The sequence below is a fragment of the Balaenoptera physalus genome, assembly GCF_965194825.1.
Source record: "Balaenoptera physalus genome assembly, chromosome: 5".
In the NCBI taxonomy this organism is placed as follows: domain Eukaryota; kingdom Metazoa; phylum Chordata; class Mammalia; order Artiodactyla; family Balaenopteridae; genus Balaenoptera; species Balaenoptera physalus.
Window position 1 is genome coordinate 99512313 of NC_138884.1, and position 25067 is coordinate 99537379.

The 25067-nt window shown below is 44.8% G+C and overlaps 1 long non-coding RNA gene across 1 annotated transcript in view; it reads left to right on the plus strand.

Moving 5' to 3' along the window:
- Positions 1-346: 346 nt before the first annotated feature.
- The window catches only part of LOC309660949, a 45891-nt gene continuing 21170 nt past the window's right edge, over positions 347-25067 (plus strand). The window contains exon 1 of the long non-coding RNA XR_014263749.1: positions 347-2177. This is a non-coding gene — a long non-coding RNA (uncharacterized lncRNA). The remainder of the gene's footprint in view (positions 2178-25067) is intronic.

Sequence of the window (25067 nt, forward strand, 5' to 3'; positions counted from 1 at the left end):
GCTGTCTTTCTAGAGAGATCCTTTTCTCTTGCTTTATTTCCCCTCTGAAATCATGAGCCGATGTTTGTGACATCACTGGGTTGCCGTGGAAAATGTTGATTTCACAGAGGATTTCGACCTCAAGTGGGGAATTTAAAAGAGCAAGTGTGGAGTCTTGGAAAAACACAATTGGTTTGAATAAAAATGGGCAGCATTTGGAAAAAGGATTCAGAAAGAAAACAGTATAAATTGTCTATAACAGGTTGTTCCAAGTTGTCCTGGAAGGATTCAAATCCTTGTAGGAACACCCTACACGGATCCGCGGACTTCTCTCTGAATTTTACTTACTATGGTATCTATAAAAAGTTGGGGGGACGGGGCTTCCCTGGTGGCGCAGTGGTTGAGAGTCCGCCTGCCAATGCAGGGGACACCGGTTCGAGCCCTGGTCTGGGAAGATCCCACATGCCGCGGAGCAACTAGGCCCGTGAGCCACAACTACTGAGCCTGCGCGTCTGGAGCCTGTGCTCCGCAACAAGAGAGGCCGCGATAGTGAGAGGCCCGCGCACTGCGATGAAGAGCGGCCCCCGCTCTCCGCAACTGGAGAAAGCCCTTGCACAGAAACGAAGACCCAACGCAGACAAAAATAAATAAATAAATAAAATAAAAAATTAAAAAAAAAAAAAGTTGGGGGGAGCACGTAAGGAATGGCTTTTTGCAGAGAAAAACCTCTTGGATATTCAATTACTAAAATTGAGAGAAAGCTTTGGTCCTAAAATACCATTTGGGGGCGGGGGTTATCCGTTTACAGTTTTATAGCATGTAATAGACTTAAGAAAATAGCTCCATTTAAAGAATTGTGACTCAAGGGGCCTGAATTTCATTGCAGAAGCTACAAAATCCTTCTACGTTTTAAACTGTTAAATCAACAGAATGCCAAACTAGAGCCTTTCTTCCTGCTGGGGCAGTATTGTCCCCTAAATCCACTTTCCAGTTCTCTCAGCCTAGCCTAGTTTGATGTAGCATTGACTTAGCTTAACTACATACAGCAAAAGGAAGTGGGTTTGCATTTGGGATGGGAGGAGGCGGCCACGGGTGTGTGTGTGTGTGTCGGCGTGTGTGTGCGCGCGCGCGCGCGCGCGGGAGACGTGGGGCACCGGGAAAGGAAAAAAAACCAATTGAGACGTAGCAACTGTGTGAAAATAATTTCCCCGTGGCTGTAAGAGGGGTCCCTGCACGGGAAAGCAATTTTAGGAATTAAAAAAAAAAAAAAAATCTTCAAAGAGGGTGGAAGGCTGGCCAGGAGGGTGCGGGGCGTAGCGGGGGACAAGTGCTTCCCCGCCGGTATCTTTCTTTCCCAGTCCAGGCTTGGGGCGACCCCCTCCCCCACCCACCCACCTGCCCGCCGCCGCACCCGCGCCCCCTGCAGTCCCGGGGCCCGCACAGACCCGCGGGGAGGGTTGGCTGCCGGCCTGGCGGGGGGACTGCAAAGGTCTGGCGGCGAGGGCTTATTTAGTGGCCGTGGCTGTAGTACAGGCTGTCCCCGGCAGCCGGCGGAGTCAGCGCACCCACGTGACGGCCCCGGCTCTCCAGTGAGCTCCCCAAACAGACGCACACCCAGCCACACGCGCGCACACACACACGCACGCACCCCCGCGCGCACACGCCCGCCCGCTCTGCCTCTGCGCCCTCCATCCCGGCTCGCTCATTCTCTCGCCCTCTCGCTTCCCCTGCGGTCTCTCGCTCTGCGCGCACACACCACACACACGCACACGCACACACACGCGCGCACACACGCAGCCGGCACAGGCGGCGGCGGCGGCGGCTGCTCAAGTCAGGACGAACCTCTCTAGGTACCGTCTTGAGAAGGCGGCGGCGGCGGCGGCGGCGGCGGCAGCAGCGGCAGCGGCAGCCCGAGCATCCCTCCTCAGCCGGAGAGGGAGCACCGCCGAGAGTTTCCGTTCCCTTTGCCGTTCCCTTCCCCCTCCTTTTATTTTTCGAGAGAATTTGTTCTTCGCTTATTGGTTTAATTTGATTTTGAAAATTTTTGGTTGCTTTTGTGTGTGTGCTTTTTTTTTTTTTTTTTCTTTCCTCATTTTATTTGCATCCAGAGCATGGCGGGCTGCGGGCTGTCGGAAGACACCTTCTTCTCTTCCTTCTTTTACAACTACGGCTCCTCCTGGGAAACCCCTTCCAACCAGGTAAGGGGTGGCTCGGTGCCGGTCGGCGTCGCGCCCCGTGCCCCCAGCCGTGCGCTCACTTGGCACTCGGCGGGGAAGCAGAGGCTCGGGAGGGGGTGGGGAGGCTGGGGGGGCCAAGTGGGTCGCACCGTCTGGGTCTGTGCCAACCGGCGAGAGGAGGTGTCCGCCTTCCCCCAGCACTAGCTTTCCAGTCTCCAGGGTCTGTTGCGTCCCTCCCTTGTCCAATCTACCATCCAGACCTCTCCCCACCCCCCGCCCCAACCTCCCAGCCCAGCGGGAACCCGAGAGAGAGAGGTAGGAGCCGGCACGTTACCCCGAACAACTCCAGGCAAAACCAGGGAACTCGAGCGCAACCTTCCCCAAGTCGCCGCGGGCGCCGCGCCCCTGTGCGCCCGGCGCCTGCCCGCCCTCCAGTTGCGCCGAGGGGCTGCAGAGCTCTGAGACCCCCGCGACGTGCTGTTCCCCCTCCACTCCCCCCCGGGCTCCGAGCCACCTCTTTCCCTAAAATGGCTGCAGTCTTAAGTGGAGGCGTCCCCTGACCCCGAGGAGGAGGGGGGCAGAGTGGATGCTCCGCTGCCCATGACCCCGAGCCTCCCCCGGCGCGCACAAGCACCCCACAAACACACACACTTAACTTTGATGACTGTGCAATGCAGTCCGGCTGCATCGTGCCCTCGAAGCTCCCCGCCGCCGGCCTCGAGGTGTGCTTGTCGGTGTGACTCGGGGGGCGCGGAGAAGCTGGGGGTAGACGCCGGAAGGGGGGGCGTGGAAGGAGATGGGTGTTAGTGGGCCACTGGTAACCTGGAGAGACAGGAATGTGCTCAGGGTCTAGGCGTGCAGAAGCTCTTCCGGGAGCCAGAGCGAGAAAGAGAGAGGAAAAATGCCTTTTAATTAAATAACTGTTGTAGTCTGCTGCCCCCACCGCTTGTTTGGTGAAAGTCTACAGGCATCTGTCATCTCCAAACTACACGGGGAAGTGGAGCTGGAGTCGAGGGAGGGGAGAGAGAGAGAGAGTGTGTGTGTGTGTACGCGCGCGAGTCCAGGCTGGGGAAAGTTGGGGCGGGAGGCGAGGCGAAGGAGCAATGGTGAAAGGCAGCAGCAACTCGGTGGGCGGTCCGGGGCGCGGGGGATTGCCGGGCCCGGAGGAGCCAGCGCCGCGGGGGGAGCGGGCCGGCGGGGTTTGCGGGGCGTCGAGGAAAAGAGCTCTGTTCTGCCCGGCTCGCCCAGCCGCCGCGGCGTCGCTCCTCCCCAGCTAGCCCGCCAGCCTCGGCCGTTAGCCGAGCTGCCCGCCGCACTCGCCGGCTTTGGCGCGCTCCTTCCCGGGCCCGGGGCGCAGCGCGCTCCTGCGAGCTCCCGGCAAAAGAGCCAATACCCCAAAGCGAAACGACAGAAAAATGCGCTCCGCCGCCCCCGCAACACTCCCAGTTTCCAAGAAACTGAGACTGCCGAACTAGTAATCGCCGGGCGAAGACCTCGCGTCTCCGGCGTGGGCTCTCCAGAAAGCGCCGCGGCCATCCGAGTGAATAATACAGCAGGGCGGCCCGGGAGCCTCCGAGAGGCTCCTGCCGCCGAGACTGCATCAGCGGGAGACGGCGGCGAGCTCCGGCCAGACCGGCCGGCTGCCGCCGCGGGTGGGGGCGTCTGGGCCGCTCCCCGGAAGCATGCCGGCAGCTCGCCGGGTGCGGAGCTCTGGAAGGCGGGGGCCGCGGTGGGGGGGAGGGGGGACGACGGGGGGCGGGGGGACGGCGTGAACTGGGGGTTCAGGCGAGGCAGCCGAGAAACGGGAGGCCCTGCTGGGAGTAGAAACTTGCAGGAACTGCCGAGGTGGGTCGGGCGGGCGCTGGGGTTGGGGAACTCGAGGGGTACCCCGGCTGCCCGAGGCAGGCGCTGGGGGCTTTCTCCAGACCACCCTGCCTCGGGTGCTCTCCGTGCCTCCCGGCGCCGGCTCCGGATTGCCGAGAGCCAACAATCCCTCTGGCTCGGCAAACTCCAGCTCTCCAGGAGCGGGCGTCCACGCGCCTGCGCGCGCGCGCGCGCGTGTGTGTGTGTGCGCGTGTGTGTGTGAGATTGTCGATGAGTCAGAAACCAACCCCAGCTGGCCTTTGAGGACCGAGAGGTGTAGGAAAGGCTTGAGCCACTCACCCCGCACAAGCCGGGGCGGGATTCGGGATTCCTTGGCAGCGCCGCGCCCCCGAGTCCGGGAGTCAGCTGCTTTAGGATAAGTTTCCAGGCGCGTACCTCCGACCTGCACCTCTGGGCCGCGAAACTCCAGCACTTTGTTTACCTCCCAAGGGAGAGAGAAAGGAGATTTGAGTGTAAGGAAGCTCACAGAGATACAGCTTTACAGCGATGGGAGGTTTGGCAACACCTTTTAACGAGATAGGAAGCAAGTCGTTTGAGAGCCTTTAAAAGCGAAGGGCTACGGCCCGATTTTGCAAGACAGGCAATCACGTGCAAACTCCTTGGAAACCGAAGGAGGTGGGCGAGAGGGAGGGGTGCGGGCAGGATTGGAGTAAAGGAAGGAGAGAACCAGAGAAGGGGCGGGGGTGGCGTTTTAAAAAGAGGAAAACTATCGGTCTCTTCGGGTAAAGTTAGTTTAACTTGATTTGGAAAAGCGTTTTCCCAAAAGGCAAGATCTTTCTTCTAGAAAGGGAGACTCATGTTGCTAAGAAAATCGGAAAGAATTTCTGACAAAGCAGCTGGCGCTGCTCTGTGGAAGATGATTAGCTCACAGGCCGGTACTGGGCGGCGTGCTACTCTTAGTGCAGTGGAATTGTATGGTGGGGAAAGGAAGATTATTTGAAATATTGATTTCTTCTTCCACTGGTGCGGTATGAACTTTAAGATAAAGTACAGAAACAAATGAGAGATGTACATCATTAGAGAAAGGTGCCCTCAAAGTGCTACCGAGGCTTTAATCTCTGGTGGTAGATGCAGCCGGGCAATGAGTCTTACCAGGACTTGCGGCTTCCATCGCGGCCCTATCACCATTTTCAGGGACGAAGAATATATAGGTATAAGGACCTAGGTTCTTATTGATCGCCAGTTTGCATTTTCAGCATTTGAGCGTGGTTAAATGACCAAGAAACCTGCTCCTAACTGTTCCTTCGGAGAAAAAGCATTAATTAAACAAAGGCAACCCTAACTCTCATCTTGGACTCTGGGCAGGGCTGCTAGGGGGAGGCCTGGGCCAAATTTGAAAGAGTGAAACTTATTCATGATTTTTACCTGAATCGCTGCCAAAATGCTTACAAATCTTCCATTCCCTAAAAAGAGCAGTGCTCTTCAAATATAATTTGTTTACTCCACCTCAATTAAAAATAAAATCCTATTCCTAGTGTTAGAAAGTGCTTATGAAGGGAAGGGTTCCCTGTACAAAAAAAAAAAAAAAAAAAAATCAACCTTTTTATTTCTAGATCAATATGATATGCTCTCAACATCTAATACCATGTAAAAGAAGCCTTTTTACAACATCAATAGAACGCAGGCATGTCTCCCTAAGAAGCTCTTTTCCTGGAATCACAAGGCATTTTGATTACTTTCATTTTCACAAGAAACATGATTATGACACCTCTGGTGATAAACAAGCAAGTGAAAAAACTAATGAAAATGGGGGTTCTTTATGTAGAGACCTGGAAATTTGGAAACGACTGGTGCCTTTATTCCTTACTAAACACAAAAACAGACCCAGAAAACCCAAACACGAATCATGGCTGGCTGGAAGGTTTTTAGCTATTCTGTGACATTTTATTATTAAAGCAGGGGGAGGGTGGATTGGGGTGATTTTTTTGGAGAGAGCCCAGTGTGTATTAGAGCCGAATATGTTACCATTTAAAAACTGGGAAATTCCATCTTATATCTGAAGGGACCACGTGGCAGAAATTTTGCACCCACTTGCCAATGTGCAAAACATACCATAGTGAGAGTGGGGCGGGGAGCATCTGCTTAGGTGGAATTTATTTCTTCAATTAGAATGAAAACCCCAATTAAAGTGCGTATATGAAATGTCTCTGATTTGGCTCAGCGCAGCAGACAACAGACCATTCTTTAATTTACAGTTTCACGCCTAGGGATGGCAGTAGTGCAAGCTTCCAGAACCCAACTCTATCTTTTTATGTTGTGCCTTTTCAACCTGCGAGTCTCTCCTATAGTTGTTGAAGCTTTCCGTCTCCATCAGGAAACTGACTGCGCACTGGTCATTCCTGCTTGCAGCTGAGACCTGGGTCACCTTCTTAGCTGTCCCTCTGTAAGCCCAAATTGAAGCAGGCCAGGTCTGTATGATATTGAAGCAATCAACTGAAAGTGAAAAATGAAGCCAATTAGCTGACTGCTTGGGTGTGCACAAGGCCAGCTATCTGACTTTATTCACCCGATTGACCAGTTCTTTGGTTACTGGGTAGCTTAAACCTGAGTTCGTGATAAAGGCATCACCAGCAGACTCGACTCTGCCTTTAACTTTTTTTCTTTCCTAACCCCCTCCCCCTGCCACTCCCTCAAGTTTGCCAGACTAGAAATGGAAAATGGCATCCTTATAAGGACACACACTCTCTTCTCAGAGTAGACAGTGACTGTTTTGAATTCAGCCCTGGACTTTTGTTAGCCAAGACCTGTAATTCTTTGTACTCACTGTATCTTTTCAAGCAGGCTAGACGTTTCAGTGCAGAATCATTAATGGATTTGGGTAAGTTGTTGAACGCTTGTGCTGACTGCCTGTTTTTTGTGGGGGTTAGGGGTGGGGCTTGGCACTGCTTCCGTGAATATAGATAGCCAAAGCAGGAACAGTCCGCTCAGGAGCACTTCTTTTCCATCCAGTCCAAGTACCGTAAAGAATTCAATATTTTTTCCCCTCTTTTCTGGGTATTTCATAATTCTTTTTTTTTTTTTTAATTTTATTTATTTATTGATTGATTTATTTATGGCTGTGTTGGGTCTTCGTTTCTGTGCGAGGGCTTTCTCTAGTTGTGGCAAGCGGGGGCCACTCTTCATCGCGGTGCGCGGGCCTCTCACTATCGCGGCCTCTCTTGTTCCGGAGCACAGGCTCCAGAGGCGCAGGCTCAGTAATTGTGGCTCACGGGCCCATTTGCTCCATGGCACATGGGATCTTCCCGGACCAGGGCTCGAACCCGTGTCCCCTGCATTGGCAGGCAGATTCTCAACCACTGCGCCACCAGGGAAGCCCCATAATTCTTAAAGTGGTAGCACTGCTTGGATCCACGGAGATGAGCCAAGACTTGGGACTGTTCTCCGTTTACAGGGTTGTTGGGAAGCCAATATCTTAAAGCTGGAAAAATATAAACTGGGCTTCTTTGTTTAAAAACATTTTAATTTCCCTGAAGATGAGTGTATGAACTGCAAACTAGTTTTTAGGTGCATTTCTATATATTTACTTCAAATACATTTTAGAAATGTATCTCCCTCTAAATGAATCTCCCTCTAAATCCAGCTCACCTTATCCCAGTTTTTCCAACATTGGGTTTCTCCTAGGTAAACAGAAAAGTAAAAGAGACTTGTAATAACTTGGGTTTGTTGTGGCTCTTCCAGCAAGGGTAGCTTCTTTAAGGTACAAGCTTGAAAATCTTGTTCCCTTTTCTGTATAAAGTGCTGTTACCCTAAAACTTGGGAACCAAAGTACAGTGACAATAGCTACCATTTATTAATGCTGTTCCAAATTAAAAGTATGTGACTCCTTTAATCTCCACAACATATGAGTTAGATACCTTTATTATTGTTCCCATTTTATAGATGAAGAAAATAAGGCACAGAGGGGTAAGTACCTTGCCTCAGACCTCAGTGCTAATTAGGGGCCAAACTGGGACATCCTCCAGGCAGTCTGGTTTCAGAGCCCAGAGTCCCACTTACTCTTTCTCCACGCTTGACTTGCTCTCCAGTACAACAGAAAGATGCTGTGTGGCCATAGGTACGTTTCTAGCAAGTTTGTTATGCTGTCATTCATTTACCAGCTTCATGAAATAATGAAGAAATCCTTTGCTTGTCCAAGTTTGCTCATTTTTTTTTTCCTGGTTATTTATATAACCAGGTATAATTCTGTTTAGGAATGAGTTGAAGTCTTTCGTTTTGGCAAAATCAGCCATAACTACCTGATGCTTTTTTTTTGTTTCTTGGTGATGGACTGAATGTTCGAGTTTACCATTCTTTGAGGTTTGAATGGTTCATCCAGGTTGAGAAATAGAGAGGTTCTTCAGACTGCCAGCTCCCAACATCAGATAATTATGATTTAGAGGAGGGCTCATGCCAAATGTATGTGGGCATCAGGATGATAACACTCTACAGAAGAAATGTAATTTTAAGATACACGAATAGAATAATTTTTATAAATAATCATTCAGATGCACCAAAACCCTAGCTTATGTATATATATATTACGTATAGGTATGTGTATGTGTGTATATATATATATTTGAGGCACAACTCACTCTCCTTTTATAAGCAAACATATCATTTTGGGTTCGTTCTGTGTATAGCTGTGTTTGCGATTTAGACTGAGATTTACCTTTCTCGTCATGGCGACGTTATAACATGTGTCTTCTGTACCAAATCACGCACCTAACATTTATGTCCATCATGAACTAATGCCTTTTAGTGGTTCATCCCTTGTATCGTGATCTTCTAAAATATAGTTGTGGGAAGGGGAGGGAAAACATTAAATGTCAGTAGTTACAGCAAGACAGTCTCAGCGAAGAGGGCGAAGAGTCTCTCTCTAGTTTCACGTTCCCGCGGCCCTAGTGGAAATGTAAAAGTGCTGGGTTTGCACTGGAATGAGAATGGGGTCACCTACCCTTTGTAGTCATCATCACGGAAGCAGAACTTCCAGAGAGAGAGACCATAGGAAATCAGCGATCACACTTTGCCACTGGAGATGTAAATGTGGACAGCAGACGGCATTAAATGAAAGGGCAGCAGAAAAGTGATTTACTCAAGACGGCAGTGTGACTTTTTGGTCCCTTCAAAGAATTCACATTTTTGACGTAATTATATTAACATCTTTCTTTCTTTTGGATTATATATATATATATTTATTTTATTTTATTTTATTTTTATTTATTTATTTTTATTTTTGGTTGTGTTGGGTCTTCGTTGCTGTGTGCGGACTTTCTCTAGTTGCGTCGAGCAGGGGCTACTCTTCATTGCGGTGTGCAGGCTTCTCATTGCGGTGGCTTCTCTTGCTGTGGAGCATGGGCTCTAGGTGTGCGGGCTTCAGTAGTTGTGGCACACGGGCTCAGTAGTTGTGGCTCGCGGGCTCTAGAGTGCAGGCTCCGTAGTTGTGGCACACGGGCTTAGTTGCTCCGCGGCATGTGGGATCTTCCCGGACCAGGGCTCGAACCCGTGTCCCCTGCATGGGCAGGTGGATTCTTAACCACTGCGCCACCAGGGAAGTCCCTATATATTTTTTTTTTAAAAAAAAAAGGAAAAGAGAAAATACCATTAGGTGCTGTTACTGTCTTTTCACTTGAAGATAGTTACTTAAGGAAAGCAGAGTGTCTGGGATATGGAACCACATCTACCCTCCCCTTCTTTTTTTGGTTAATAAGAATCGACCTGATTTATTAAAGTTACCGAACTTCTGTTTGTTTGTTTATTCCATGTATTCCCTGACACAGAGGGGAAGCTTGCCAAGGCTCACCTTGACAAGAAGGCGCTGCAGAGGGATGCTTATATGGGAGAGGCACGGAGAAGGGGGGCGATCGCTGGGGTAAAGGGCAATGTGGGTGTGGAAGCTTAGTGACTGACATATGTAGAAGCAGGCGTGCGGTTCTAATACACTGCCCCTTTTTAGGGTGCGCTTCTGATTTGGTGCGCTTCTGATTGCTTTGTGAGCACATCTTCCTGTAGGTTTGAAATATCCAGCTGCAGGTAATAGCTATGGGGCAAAGAACGTCTGGCTTATATCTGGGAGAAGACAAAAAATCCATGTAATCTCTTGCCTGAAAGCGTATTAGAAAGTGTGTTAGTTGTGTAACAACGAAACCAAACAAGCCAAAAAAGCACAAGCAAAAAGAAAGAGTCTAACCAACACCCCCTACCACATTTTGCTCCAATTTATTATTTCCAGTAGCAGTTCAGTCCCTAAAGTTAACAATGAATGATTATGATTCTGTAGTTTTGTTTACAGCATAAATTAGCATTTTGTTTTCTGTTACAGCTTTTGAATGAGGAATTATAATGTATAATTTGCTGAAAATAGATGTTATCATCTCTTAGGATGAGAACAACCCCATAAACTTGAACAAATGATAAAAATGGAATCAATTACATTTCAAATGGAAGTAGTTTACAAACCTCCAAATACAAAGTGGCAGTAGTAGCTGGTTATTGTAACAAATAATTAGTTTTTTTAAACAACATTTATTGAATTCCATTGATGATTTGGTAATTGTTCACAGTTGACTGTAGCCCTCCCTCTTCCAAAATGAAATGTGGCGTGGAATGACTGCATCTTATGAACTGCAGGTTGCCTCATTATTTAGTGTTGCAACCAGAATGTATACTTATTTGCAGATGTAACCTTTCTGAGTAATAAGAAAACATCAAATTGACAAAAATGATGCCACCAAGGCTGGTTGGTGGCTTAAGATAAACACCCAAGGGCTCATGAGTGAGGGTGTTTTCAGGTTGCAAAGAAAGAAAGGAAGTATATTGTCAAAATGGGTGTGTGTGAGTGTGTGTTGAAGGGGGAAGCATTTTCAATAATTTATCAAATAGATGAGTCGTATTTTTACATCAGCAAGAATTCATTTCTCTATCCCACTCCCATCACTGTCTTTCCCATAATCCTTTCCATCCTGAGTTGTCATTGTTTATGTGTAAGTTTCACCTCCCCTACCACTTAGGAAGCTCCTTGTGGGAAGGAACACTGCCTTCTTCAGTTCAAGATCCCTCATCATGCCTGGCCTGTAGTAGACAGACAGATGTGTTGGAAAGTGTCTGAAATTTCAGAAAACTTTTATACCATTATATGTGTCCCTTCATTTATTCTTATTTGCTCCATCTCTTAGGATGATGAGGACAATTCTACAGTATCATTTTTGAAAATGGGAATTTGACTTGGAGAGTAAATGAATCCTGCCTTCATTTAAGCGTCCCCGGGGAAGAAGATGATTGGGTTACTGTAGGCTCACTAGACCTCTTAATTTTTAAAATGAAAAGTTATGAAGTATATACTTAAATTAATAAATTCAGAAAGGATAAAGGAGGAAAAGTGGGAATCTGAGGGGTTGTAATTTTAATTTTTTATTTTTTGGTAACTTCTACATGCTGAGTGGATCATTCATTTTTGATTATTTCTAAAAGATTAATCTATTTCTTTAAAGTTAATATGCAAAGAAATATGTTCAACATCACTTTATTTTTAGATCCCACGATTTAGTCTGAAACAAATCAGTGGTGCATTATAAACACACAAGAATGTATTTAATGACAGGAGTCAGGCTGAACAGATGCTAAAAAGGATGCTTCTGGTGAAGTTGAGGGAGCTGCAGGAGGGGATGGAAAAAAATCTCTAGAAGTTGGAGGGCTTGTGAGGTGAACACTATAGAGACTTTTCACCCATCAAATATGTGCTTGTGCAGTTCAGAGCAGAAGGGACTCCATTTGCTTCTCCATAAAAGTAGGAATGATGACATCCATCCCCTAGTATGGTTGTTAAGGTTAAGTGAGACCTTGGACCTGGGAAGACCTTTGCTCCTGACTAATAAAGAGCTGAGTCAGTGTTAGGTCTTCTCCATCAATCCTCAAATATTTATAGAGTACCTACTGATGTGGCAGTCCAGCAGTGTGCCTGGCACATAGTAGTCTCAATACATTAGATTGAGTCGATAATAATAGAGTTCTTGCATTGAACACTTACTATAACATTCCAGAAACCTTTTAAAGTGCTTTACATAGATCAACTCATTTTGTCATCAGAATAACCCTAGAGGTAGGTACTGTTATCAGTGTTGCATATTACCCTTTACAAATGAAGGAGCCGAGGCACAGAGAGGTGAAGTGACAACCAAGGTCACACAGTCAGTAAGTGGTACAGTCAGGATCTGTATCTATCATGTCTGGCTTCCGAGCCCATGTTTTAATTTTAACCACCATGCTAGGCTGCCTTCAGGTGGACGAACCGATGGGTGACAGGGAAATCAAAGATGGATAAAACCAGCTGCCTTCAACATGGGTGTGGGTTTCAAGTGGAACCTCACCTCTGTGCAGAGAAGGTTAGAAAATGGGTAGTGCTTTAAGAAAGGAGTGGATAACAGTGCAGTGGTCATTTGGATGATGGGGAGTTTCCTTTTGGCTGGAAGAATCACAGAAGATTTTAAAGAGGCAGTGACATTTGCTTTGGGCTTTGGAAAATGGGGAGAATTCGGGTAGATGAGAATGAGGCAGAGGGGGCATTCCAGGCAGAAGGAAAGCGCAGAAGGAATTTGTCAAGGAGTGGTTGTCAAGGATTGTTCTTTTTTTTTTTTTTTGTCGATTATTTTTTCATTCAACCAAATTTATTGAGTATCTACAATTTCTTGTGCTTATCCCCACCCTCAAGGAGCTTTAATTTAGTAGGAGAGACATAGATCACATGACATATATATAATATATGATATATAAATTCTTTTGTATCTGTCTCCATATGTATATACCTATCGTCAATCTATCATCTATTTGTCTGTCCTTCCTTCCTTCCATCCGTCCAGCCAGCCATCCATCCATCGATCCATCCATCATCTCGTTTAAATTGTGTGAAGCACCAAGAAAGAAAGAAAAAAAATGTTATATAGAGAGAAGAACAGGTGAGGGGGCAGGGTCTGCCCTACTCATTGTTTCAACTTTGGAAGTTTATAAAGGGTCTTCCAAGGGACGAGTTTACAGTCCTCCCATCAGCAGTCCTCCTCCCTCTCTCTTGCTTAGCATAGGGACAGAGCTAGCAGAGGTGGGATCATGTGAGTCAATAATCTAAATAGGGGAGTTGCTTTCCATTCTGTTCTGTCACAAGCAGGCAAGAAAGCTTTCCAACTTAGTTGAAAGTTAAGATCTTTGCATCATTTAAAATCTGCTCTGTTGACAATGTCAAGAGAACAGTTTAATTAGTAAATCAAACGTAAAGTTTTATTTTGGATCTTATTGCACTTTAATGGATTGCTAAACATTTTCTGGATTAAAATTAGTCATCCAAGCTAGAAAGTGACGTAGCCTCTGAAGTTGGGGACACACTCTGAGGCCCGTGCAGCAGGGCTAATGAAATTGTTTACTTCTTTCTTTTCGTGATGTCAAACTAAAAGGGTTACATAGCGTTGTGAAAAGAGCCAAAAAAAAATTGTAAAGGGGAATGGAATCATCTTTACAATGTTTGTCGAATGCTTGTTTTTTAGGAAGTAGGACTCCATGGCTAATTGATTTTGTGACCCTGCTAGTAACAGATGCATTAGAAATAGTTTTAGGATTATTTTCCCCAATTAAACTGGCCTTAAAGAACAAGTTTCTTAAAAAAAAAAAAAAAAAACCAAACAGCAACCCCTACCCCCTCCAAAAACCAATAGGTTGATTCCTGTTTATGTGCATTAAAATAAATACTGGTTCATTTCCCCCAAATTTGGCCATATTTATTCTTTTACTGTAGTAGTAAAATCGAGTATGATGATATTTTGGGGAGTGTTTATATAGTTCTCTCTTAGTCACTATCATTATGGTGGAAGGAGAGCTTGCCTTCTGAAACCATTTTTTTTTTACTACAGTAGCATCGAATACCCACTGGAAATAAAGTAAATGTTAAATAAATATGCATTATACTCATTTAGGTAGTTCTTTTTTAAATGCTCGTTACAGTGATATTAAACATTTGCATTGTGGGGTCTCACTCCAGGAACAATGACGAAATCTTTATTAAATCTCTGCCTTCTCTGTAACTGATTCTGTCAAGTGACCTCTGAGAGCATCTCAAAAAAGCATAGACTGAGGTCATTTTAGGCTAATGAGTCTTCCCCAAGCATTACTTAATTGTTTAAATAAAGTAATTAGAGAATGTCCTGTAATATGAGAGCCTTTGAAGATACTTGAATATCCCTCTTTTCGGGAGAATTTTGGGAAAATGCCTAATCTTATATTTGGGTATATATGGTATTTAAGAAGTCTTCATAAATAGGAAGCACTCCTTGAATGCTGTTGTTCTTATTAGTTCTTTTATATCTGTTGTATTTAAATAGTTACAGCTTTTTCTTAGTTGATTTATAAATGCCTTGAGTTTTTTTTTAAACATCATTTGCATGACTCACACATTAAATACAGTGCAGGGCACAAAATAGGTGCTAAAATCTTTATTGATCATTTGAAAAGAAAAATAACCTTTGACTCCTTCTGGGAATGTACACGTATCAGCCCCTGTTTCAAAAAGGATCAGAACATAGAGGTAGGAACATTCCTTTAAGCACCAACCCAAAAAGGACTTTTGCTAAAAAGGGAGTTTTCTCTTCAAAATTAGGACAAATACTTCTTTTGTTCTGCATTTTTAAGAATAGGGAATACTTTCTTCTTTTATACTTTACTACTTAATTTAAAAAATATATTTAAGCCTGATTTTCTAAGGTACTGTTTTGGAATATCATATACTAGGAAACTGATAAAAGCATATTATTAATTTTTCTTATTATAGATATGATACATTTCCATTTTGGAGACTTTTCTTAGAAAGGTTCAGAAAAAAGAGGAAAATCAAAACCATACATAATGCAAACATCTAAAGATAATCACAGATACCATTCTAATGGATATCCTTCCGGTCTTTGTTTTAGGCCTACATAGTATTTCATTTTTACATTGGTATCACGTGTAAGCAATTTTATAACCTGATCTTAGCCCAATAAATCATAACTAACTTGCCACGTAATATTTCATATGCTTCTATATCCCTTTTAATGTCTCTGCAGTATTCCACTGTATGATTATAGGACCATTTATTTAACCATCCTCCTAAATGTTGGGTGTTTAGGTTGTCACCAATTATGACTAAACCTGGGGCATATCTATGATTATTTCTTCAGGATCATACCCAGAAGTAGAACTGCTGAGTTAAAGGGCATACAAGTTTTTACGACTTTTGTGTTAATTGTTTCTTAGAAGAGATGCACCAACTTATACCCCCAGCAGCTACCCGTCAGATGGAGGCTGTTAGGAGACGAACCTCGTATTACAGTCTTTTCTTTGTCCATTTGAAAACTTCAAAATAAACTTTTATAATGACTTTGTCAGTCAAGTGGTCATGCTTATATCAATTATGACCTTCTTTCGTCTTGAGTTTTTCAAATTCTTTGGGCTGCTAGAATAAAACGCTAGATCCAAGCAAATAGTTTATGTCAAGAGTTTAACTCTGGTTATCAAATGAGCATTTTTTCCTCTCTTTCCAGGGCATATTATCTCTACAAAACCTCCTGGCTTATGTTCTGTTGAGACCTATGGAGAGAAAAATCTTTCTTGTTCCACTCACAGAACTACTTAAACTTCAAAACAAGGAGTAAGTCTGGACTCTAAGCAGTATCTCTGGTCATTCCTGAGATACTTCCAAGGGAAGAGGAATGTTAACTATATAATAAGGCATCATTATTGCTGGTCTGGTCTGGACCCAGATCTGACGAATCTTAGAGATATTTGTGCAAATAAAAACTTATACAAAGGTAATAATGATTCAATTCCACAATGAAGGGCATTCTCTTTTCTCACTGGCTCGCCCCACTTCCCTTCTCTGTTGACCTCCTCACAGCTTTTTCCATAATGCCTTTGGACCCTTGGTTTATTGACAGTATAAACTCCCTTTCCCCAAATCTTGCCCTTAGTACAGTTTGATTCCTCCTTAGGAAGATACAGTGGGGGCAGTGGCTGTTCATTTGTCCATACCCCTTAGGCCCAGAGGAGCTGCGGTCATTGTTGCTTCCAGAACATTACTTGGCCACTATCACACAAAACCATGTGATTCCTGTAGCCCCCAGTGAAATTCCCAGAGACTGTATCCTACCCTTCCTTCTGGTCATCTTATCAGCTCCCTGTCGCTTGCCCTTTTCCCCTGAGGGCCCAGACACTTGGCTCACGTCTCCCCTCTCCCCCAGCCGTCATCACCAGGATGATCTTCAGCATTGTGCATGGAGGACGGACCCAGTGGCTTAGTCTCCGAGTTGCAGCACTTCACCTCCCACAGTGGCCCAGTCACCAGCTGACCTTATCGTTTGGAATGGCTCTGCTCCTGGAACCTTAAACTCCAGTGTCATCACACATGACTACAGCCTCATAGCCTTTCTGCTGCCTCACCTATTTATTTCCAAGATCCCTGGTCCTTGTACCGCTCTCCCTTTTTTCTCAGCTCATCAGTCATACTTTCCTCCTTGCGTTTCTAGCCAGCGCAGAACCCGATACATCACTTTAACCACTCTCTTGCCAAAACTTCAAAGCCCTTATTAATCCTTTGCCCTTTAATATCTGTCCACAGAATCCCAGTCTTGGGTCAGTCCAAGCAACTGCCTTGTTTGCTTCTACATGCAAGCTGTTGCCTGCTGTTGGAAAAACCCAGTCATGCTAAAGAACGCCACTGTGATTTTATTGTCCCCAAACTCAGTGCCGTTCACCAAGCTCTGTATGGGTCATCAAGCTCACTCACTGTTCGTATCTGCAACTCCAGACACTGCCCACCGTCCTCAACTCCTCTGCCCACCACTGGCTCCCTTCCCAGGTGAGGATTCATGGTCACCCAATGTGAATTCCCTTAATCTTTTGTCTCATATCTGGAAATCTCCATCTTTTCACCTCCGGCTTTTCTTGCACCTGTGAATATCGTCCCCTCTCATCCTCCGCAGGACTTTGATCCATCATTATGGTTTCGTGACTCCATACACTTAGGAATAAGTGTTCCACTCCCATCTTGAAAAATTCCTCCATCAACCTTTTACTTCCCTTTAGAGGGTGCCTGTCTCCTTTAGTTGGATGGCATGAAAAAGCCCAATTGATGTGACTGTACGTTTCAGAGTCAAGAATCTGCATGACTGTGAGGCTGGTCTCTCTCAGTGGCTCAAAGATTGCTGGAGCAAAGGGGCAGATAGTGATCCAGGCAGGTGACCTCTGTGCCAACCTCAACAGGAAACTTGTAGATACTCACTGTTTACAAATCCTCCCCTCCCACTCACTTTTTAATGACCTCTAAGAAGGGTTCACCCATCACCACCTTGCTGAAACTCTCCTGGCAATGGCTTCATAATACCCGAAGGCTGGGACTCTTACTAGTTCTATTTTTTTTTTTTTTTTTTTAGGTATTTCTGTGACTGTATTGAGGAATTGCTTTGACTTCTGTGGCATCTTCCTATCTTTCATCACATCTCTTCTCCCTCATTGACTCTTGCCTTGCTTGACCTTAAATATGATGTTCCTGGGGTCCCCACTCTGATCTCCTTTCCTTTTACTGTATTCCTGCTCTCCTGTGGCAATCTCTTCACACATGGAAATCAGTCTTTCAGATTTGTATTTCCAGGCAAGATCTCCTTCCTGAATTCTAAAACTATTTAACCAACTGGCTACTTGACAGTCCCATTGATATTTTAAGCACAGTGTGTCAAAAGACAGAATTCCTCATGCGTTGCTCTTGAATTCCTTATCTGGATGAAAGGCACCAATACTCATCCTGCATATCAGTTAACATTTGCAGTATACCAAAGCACCCAAAACCTTGTGGCTTCAAACAACAACCGTTTATAAGTACATAATTATATGGGTCAGGAATGTGGGCTAAGATCAGCTGGGTGGTTCTTCTGCCGGTTCAACTAGGTTCACTTATGTCTGCAGTCAGCTGGCCGTGGATGGCCTCACTCATACATCTGGCAGATGGCTGGCTGTTGGCTGGTGATATGGGGTTAACTGAGCCATGTATCCAAGCATCCATCATCCAGCAGGCTAACCCAGGCTCATTCACATAGTAGTGACCACAGGTTTCCCAAGAAAAGCAAGAGAGAGGAAGTTGCAAGTTCTCCTGAGGCCTAGGCTTAGAACTTGTAAAACATTACTTCTGTCTTATTCTATTGGTCAGAGCAAGTCAGAAGGCCAGCCCAGATTCAGGGAGTGGAGAAGAATATTCTACCTCTTGATGGGAGGAGCTGCAAGGCCACACCACAAGGACATGCATGTGTGTGATGGGCGTGGGAGGTGGGGTGGGTGGGAGGGAATTAGGGGCCACTTTCATAATTAACTATACTCATGACCCAAGTCAGCCAGTATCTCTTGCTTTCCTTCTCCTTTCACTTCAAGTCAGCCATCAAGTTAGGCTGGTTATGCCTTTATGTGAACTCTCTTATTTGTTCCTATCTTCAACCACTGATCTGCATAATTCGTAAGCTTAACCTCTGTATGAGTTTGCTAGGGCTGCTGTAGCAAAGTACCATGGGCTGGGTGGCTTAAGCAATGGAAACTTACTTTCTCACAGTTTTAGAAGTCCAAGCTGCAAGCAGGTTTGGTTCCTTCTGAGGGCCAGGAGGAAAGGACCCATTCCAGGCCTTTCTCCTAGGCTTCTAGATGGCTGTCTTCTCTCTGTGTCTCTTCACGTTGTCTTCCCTCTGTTTGTGTCTGTGTCCAGATTTTCCTCTTCTTATAAGGACACCAGTCATATTGGATTAGACCCCATCCTAAGGGCCTCATTTTAACATAATCACACTGCAAAGACCCTGTCGTCAACTATCGTCACATTCTGAGGTCCTGGGGGTTAGGATTTCATCATGAACTTTTTTGGGGTGGGGGGACACAATTCAACTCATGTTGATTCCCCCCAGCATCCTCTACCTCATCCTAAAACAGCATTATGATAGTGGTAGGATTGAAATCTCAGGCCCTTTGTTAGTGTTGTTAGTCCCAAGTGATAGTATATTTTTTGTCATTTTTTCATGTCTCCCTTCCGAGACTGTGAGCTTCGCGAGGGCAGCACACTTTGTCTTCATGTGTCCAGCACTTGGAACAGTAGACCCCCAATCAACAGTGGTTAATTTGAATGTATGACTTCCAGTTTATGAAAAAAATAAGTAAATTACCTTTTTACTTCAGGCCCTGGGGAAATGGTCCTCCAGAAACAGTGACCTCAGGATTTGTGATTTAGAAAAGAGTGGCGAATGATGTGGCCTTAGTGCCTTTTGGCTGACCATGAGCAAGGAAGTGAGACAATTCTAGCCTTCACCCATTCCAAGTCATAACTAGTGCAGAATGACTGAAGGACGTGGTTGAGAGAATAGAACTTGTTAGACCCACGTGTGCAATTATAATACATTCTGTTAACTAAAGAAAGAAGCTGAGACTGATACAAATGACAGCAACGTTAGACTTTTCCGAAACAGCCTGTTTTAGGGTTTTCCAGAGAAACAGAACAGACATACTGTGTGCGTGTGCATGTGTGTGTGTTTTGAGAGAGAGAGAGAGAAGTATTTTAAGAAATGGTTCATGCAAGTGTAGAGGCCTGGTAAGCCCAAACATTGCAGAGTAGGTCAGCAGGCTGGAGACCCAGTGAAGAGTCGCCATTGGAGCCCCAAAGCCATCTGATGGCAGAATTCTTACTCAGGAAGGTCGGTTTTTGTCTATTAAGGCCTTCAATTGATTGGATAAGACCTACCCACATTATGCTTTACTCACAGTCACCAATTTAACTGTTAATCTCATCCAAAAAACACCTTCACAGAAACATCCAGAATAATGTTTGACCAAATATCTGGGTACCATGGCCCAGCCAAGTTGACACATAAAACTAACCATCACCCAGTTCAACCCTCCTGGTCCCATGAGGCACTTCATGGTATAGAATATAAGGACTGGAATATAGGCAGAAGGAATGGATGAAAATAAATAAGTGACTGACCTACGTACATATGTAGGAGGGACTCTTTGTTGAAAATGCCATTAGGGTCTTGCCTGATTTAGATGTTAGCCAGCATTTTAAAAAGATGTTCTGTAGTCTAAAAAGGAATAGTCATATGATTTTCTGTAGCTCGAGTAGAAAATATGATGAGCCCTGAGTGTTTAAGAAAACTTTAAAATCCTTATTTTATGGTGAACTTAATTTCAGTCGATAAGAAACAACACAAATATGAGTACTGTATTCATTTTTATGCAAACATGAAATCAAAGTTTATGGTATATGCTGGGAAGGGATGTTATAGATTAAACAAAGTCATGAAAATCAAAGAATTATTTGATTAGGAAGCCAAGCTGAAGTGCTGATCATTATAGCTTAGTTATCGTCCTTTACTGTTACTCTTAGATCTATTTGTATTGTAATCAAATTCCATGTAGTTTCTTGTCTTTAAGCAGACTCAGAAGCGTGATGAAAAGAAATAATTGTTTTCTTAGACAGTTTTTGGATTCTGAGAAAGTCTTTCAAAACAGAAGAGGCCTTGTGGGTGGTCATTTGAAAGGTAATAACAGGTACGAAGCTATATTTCTATTAAGTCTTAAAAACATTTACAAGGGTGAGGAATTTGGAACAAGCTATTTTTTTTCTTCAAATGGCTGAATATTCAGATGATAAAATACTGTCTTCAAAGATGTCTGTAGGCATCTGGCCCAGACTTAATATGCAGTGTTTATGAAATCAAGGGAAGTGAGAAAGGTTACTTGTAATGATGAATTCCACACAGCAGTTATTAATTCTGTCATCATTTTTACTAGTGAGTATAATTCAGGCTTCAGATTTCTCCATTTTTACTGGGAAGGAAAGAATCTCTGCAACATTTACATCTTCTCAGGCAGATTTGTGTAAGAATTCTATGTTGCTTCAAAGGTTTGACCTCTCCAAATTGAAATCTATCCATGTAGAAGTTCTAGAAGGAAGTCCACGTATAGTGTGATGGTGAAGGTCTGGTGTTTTATAGTCAGCTCTGCAAGTTACTAACTTTCAGTTTTCTGATCTGTAAAATGGACATTGTAACATCTACTTTCTGAGGTTATTCTAGGAGTTAAATGAGATAATACAAGGGAAAAGCTTAGAACAGTGCTTGGCGTGTGGAAAGCAAACAGAAGCTTTAATGATGATGCTAGTATAAAAGGAAAAAGAGGGAGACGGGTGCAGCATATGTGAACAGGTGCTAACCAGGTTTACAAGAGACAATTTTGGGGAAACCATAATATCTATTTGACCCCATTTTCTCTGCCCCCTTCTGTATTTGTTCCCACAGGACATGTTGGTAATGAGGTAAGTTTCAATAAAATATTTTCTAGGAACAAACACGTTTAGTCTTTTGTTGAGAAGCCTTATGCCCTAATACATACTAGTCACATCATTTCTAGAAGTTCTCTTGTCTGCTTCAGATTTTAATATTTTTTTTCTGGTTTGCAAACAAAATGGAAAAAATTGTCCATTTATTTGCAGGGAATAAAAACGTAATACCAACGAAAATTAGAAGGTAAAACTCCAGAATAATGTGATTCTTCAGAAAATGCAATCAAATTATAGGAGACAGGTAATAGCCAGTTCTTTTTTGGTTGACCTATAATAAATGCAGATTGCATAGGTATTTAACATAGAGTGGTATTTCAAAACCAGATGGTGACTGTTATTTCCATTATCAGTGGAAAAAGTAATGTTAAGGTAGAAATTAGTATTTTGGGCTTATAAATGGGAAAAATGTCTTTTGAGCCAAACTACGTGAAAAACTATAACTCTTTCAATCTCAAGTTTTCGAGGATTGTTCATTCCACAAATATTTTTGGAGGCTTGATCATGTTCCAGACACTGTTTTAGAACCTGAATAGACAGCAGTGAGCAAGAAAAAAAGGCCCGGGCTTTGGTGGCATTTATTGTCTTGCAGGCGGAGACAAAATAAAAACAATAAAATTAAATGCAGGCACAAGATAATTTCTGAAAGCGATAAGTGCTATGAAGATGATAAAAAAGGATGATGTGATGGGATTGACAGTGATGAGGATGGGGTGTGTGGAGGGGGGTGTACATGCTGGGGTAGTCAAGGGAAGACCCTGCGGAGGTCTTGTTGGAGCTTCTGTGGGCTGGCCGGAAGTGGGCAGCACTAACGGTGTGGCTGCAGCTGGGTGAGTGAGGGGATGTGGCTGGACATCAGGATGGAAGCAGCGGAGCCCAGATCCCACCAGACTGCAGGTGAAAGGTGAGGAGTTTAGAGTTCAGAATCCATCCTCAGTGATACGAGAATTCATTGGAAATTTGTAAGCAGGGGAGGGACATGGCATGATTTATGTTTTTTAAAAGATCACTGTGGCTTCCTCGAGGAGGAGGAGGATGGGCTCTGGCAGAGGCAGGGGTGAATCAGGGGAAGAATGAACAGTTGGGGGCTCTTGTGTAAAATAGATGTGAGAGATGGTGGAGGCAGGGACTAAAGATGGAGAGTCATTACCTTAAACAAAGAAGAGTTTGTGCAGCTGCCTCTGTTTCCCAACGTTGTAAGGATGTCCGAGTGTCTGGTAATAGTGCAAATGACAAACCTGAAGTGGGCTCCTCATACATTACATGGCGGACAAAGTTAAGTAGCACATTCAGGGCAGATGCCCGTGGATCTCTGTGATTGTCTGGATTCCAGTGGGAGATGAGAAGGGTACAACTCCAGTGGACACACTCTGTACCCCTGTGAACCCTCTGGGGTTTTTAGAAACAAGTGTTTAAAATGTTTAAACGAGCAGCCCTCTGTTTTGTTGGTTTCTGTAAAGAACAATCGCCCAGTTTGAAGAACGGCTTGGTGCTGAAGTCTTTAGAAGCTGCTGGTCATTGCCTCGGGTATTCTGTGGGGAAGGGTATCTTCTGGGGCTGTTTCATGCCAATGTTTCCTCCTTTTGTTTGCAAGGAAGAAAGCTCACTAAGAAGACACACACACACACACACACACACACACGGCTTTGGTGGTTAGCAGATGTGTGGCAAGGATCCAGACACGTCATGGGATTTAAGGTCAGAAAGTGAAGTGAAGCCACGTGTCACGTGAAGTAGGACTGGGTGCTGTAGAGTTGGGACAAGGGCTACGTGCCCTCACTGACTTAGGAGCCCCTTTGCTCCTGACTTATGTGGCCTAAGATTCAGCCTAAATGGCTGCCAGTCCTGATTCCATATCATCACTGCTCAGCCCCAGTGCCCCATCCCAACTGATGTTCCTTCTCTGTCTCTTTGTTTGGTTTCCCAGTGGGCAGTTCTGTTTGGCTCAGGCCCTGGAGTCACCTGCTTGGTCCTGGTTTGTGGTGGTGGCCAGGGGCTGGCTAAGATGGCCCCTCGTCCATCCACTCAGCGGTGCTGGGCAGGACAGTGACGGGTGGGTCCAGTGTAGCATTTTTGTGAAGAAGAGCCATCTTTGGTTTCTCCACAGCCTTGGGCCACTTGGCAGTGGAGGGAGGAGAGTGTTTCTGGTCATGTGATGGAGCGGGTGAGAAGGCACTCCTGGTTCTGGGATGGGCGGCTGCCTGTGGAGGTACGGGATTGTCTCCAGGGGAGAGCTGGAGGAAGGTTGTGGTGGAGTAGCTGCAGGCAGAGAAGAGACGCTGCCAGTGGCTGAAGGACCTGCCCTAGAAGGAGGTGTTTTACATGCTCTGGTCAGATTTTCACTTGTAAAGTAAGACAAAGATGTGAGACGGCTTTCTAGTAAATTCAGCATCTCCCACCTGTTGTAGTGAGTTTGGGTTGCTATAATGAAGTACCATACACTGGATGACTTATAAATGACAGAAATTCATTTCTTACAGTTCTGGAGGCTGGAAGTCCCAGATCAGGGTGCCACATGGTTGGGTTCTGGTGAGAAGCCTCTTCTGGTCGCAGACAGCTGACTTCTCAGTGTATCCTCACATGCCTGACAGACAGAGACCTCTGGTCTCTTCCTCTAGTTATAAGGGCACTAATCCCATCATGGGGGGCTTCACCTTCATGACCTAATTACCTCCCAAAGGCCCCACCTCCTCATACGGTCACACTGGGGATTATATTTCAGCAGATGAATTTCGAGGGGACACAGACATTCAGTCCATAACACCACCTTGTCTATTCTGAGAGTTTCACCTTCGATTCTGGCAATACCGCCCTCTCCTTAGCACTCCTCTGTGTGATTATTATGTTAAAAGTGTCTTTGTCTCTTCCCCCTTCTTGAGGGAATTAAAATATGTAAGGAACTCCTACAACTCAATAGCAAAAAACTGATAACCAGATTTTAAAAAATGGGTTAAGGACTTGAACTGACATTTCCCCAAAGAAAACATACAAATGGTTAGCAGGTATATCAGTGGTTCGGCGTCACTAATCATCAGAGAAATGCAAATCAAAACAACAATTAGATGTTATAACACACTTTGTAGGATGACTGTTATTAAAAAAAAAAAAGTGTTGGTGAGGATGTGGAGAAATTCAACTGTTCCCTTCCTTATCCTGTCTTTGGTTTATGCCAGGTTCCAGAACCAGGTGTTGTTGGGTGATAGAAAATGTGTAAGAAAAAACTGTTTCATCAGTGCCTTAGTCCATTCAGGCTGCAATAACAAAAATATCACAGACAGGGGGGCTTAAACAATAAACATTTATTTCTTACAATTTTGGAGGCTGAAAGTCCAAGGTCAAGGTGCTGGTAGGTCAGTGTCTGGTGAGGGTCAGCTTCCTGATTCATAGATGGCCATGCTCTTGACATGTCCTCATGTGGTGAAAAAAGTGAGCGAGCTCTCTGGGGTCTCTTTTATAAGGGCATTAATCCCATTCATGAGGGCTCCACCCTTATGACCTAATCACCTCCCGAAGACCCGAGCTCCAAACAACATCACGTTGGGGGTTAGGGTTTCAATCTATGAATTTCGGGGAGACACACAGTCATATCATAACGATATGGACTGAGTCATTTCAATGATATTGAACTAATATCTTTTAACCAGCAATGTTCTCCAGATTATCAGAATATATTT